We start from the raw sequence: 1,643 nt of genomic DNA, 5'->3' as shown, positions 1-1,643 counted from the left end.
CCCTAGAAGGGAGCTTCTTGCGGCTACGAGCTGGTGGGTCGTCCTCCTCACAAGAGGACGTTGCGCTGGGGGGCGACCATGACCTCGAGCTGTAGCTACTTCCCCGGGCCTCCCCTGAAGAAGGATTAGATGAGGATGGTGAACGCTTCCATCTGACGCGGCGCAGTTTTCTTTTAAGATGATTAATCTCCTTCTGCATGGCCTTAGCACCATCCTCTTGGGTGGTGCTACCTCCGCTATGAGTATGGCTCGCTCTAGGGTATTTAGTGTGAACGCTTCCCTCTAGATCCCTCCTACGCTCAAGACGCTCGAAAAGATCCTCAGGTTGTGATCCTTGAGACTCAGCGTGCTGTGAACCTAAGCCTGCCATGGTATTCCAGCTCCTTCTAGACTAGAATTCCTACGGACGGCGCCAATTGTAAGTGCACAATTGCACCTGGACTCAAAGACAACTATGAGCTCAGGCCCAATGAGCCTTAAACAATAAAATTTATAGAGTATGGATCTGAAATCTAGTTATGGGTACTGAGAACTTAATATACAGGCTAAGGTGTAAAAATACTTGGAAATAGTAAATGATTATTGCAAAGGATCCTCCTCGGACATAAGCCGAGGACAATTTCTGTATTATTTCTCTTTCTCCCTTGAAGGTTACAATTTTTAGTTCCTTTTCTGATGACTGACTGATCCCCCCTTTTCTTTGGCCTCCCTCCCCTCCTTAAATACTTTTTCTCTTGGTGCTTTATCCACATGTTGCACAAATCTTCTCCTCCTTCTCTGACACCACCTTCTTCAAGTGTTTTTAAATAGTAGCCAGAAGGTTCAGTTCCACTGTTCAGGGGTCACTTCCCCATTAATGCGGCAAGGGAGGTAGGTGCAGCATCTTTGATGTGGAGGTGGCAGCCTTTTCCTAAGATATTTCTCTAACACCAGTGCATCTAGAGGGTACAGGGACCCCCTTCTTAACCAACAGTCTTTCCGGAACTCTGCCTTGATCTTTCTAGTGTATCTTCAAGCCCTCCCGGGTCTATCCGAGGAGAAATTTATCCTCAGACGCATCCTCGGACCCTCGGCGTATGAGCCGATTTGCAATCCTAACGGCCTTTTAATCAAGAATGAATTGGTCCTTCTTGTCAAAGCCCAAAGGCCCAAATGCCTGCTCGGGTCCTTTTACTCCCCATAATTATCACCACCACCATTATCATCATCAACACGCTCATCGCGTCTCTCATTCCTTTTTATACTTCTTCTATCTGATTCCTTATCACATTTACCTCTATTTCTTCTCTCGTAATCCGATGACTGACTCTCGTCTCGCCCACTCAACTCACTACTATATTTTCTAGCCATACCAATCTCATACACACTCAAAAACTAAATTCTCAAATCCTATATCTTTGCAATGCAAAAAGAACAAACAAATTTAATATGAAATTGAAATACTAGCAAGTAAAACCCTGAAAAACTAAAACACCTCCAAAATCAAACAAAAATAGTGATATTGAACTAACAATGAAGCTAGAAAGAAAGCAATTGAATAAGCCCTAACCCTAAAAATCACGAACCTAAAGATGCAAATTCGAAAACTGAAACTTTGACTACATGATTTAGGGGAGAGAGAGAGAGACAGAGAGAGATTAGAC

Source organism: Castanea sativa, chromosome 2 (assembly GCF_040712315.1).
Source record: "Castanea sativa cultivar Marrone di Chiusa Pesio chromosome 2, ASM4071231v1".
Lineage (NCBI taxonomy): Eukaryota > Viridiplantae > Streptophyta > Magnoliopsida > Fagales > Fagaceae > Castanea > Castanea sativa.
Note: the sequence above shows the minus strand (reverse complement) of the source record.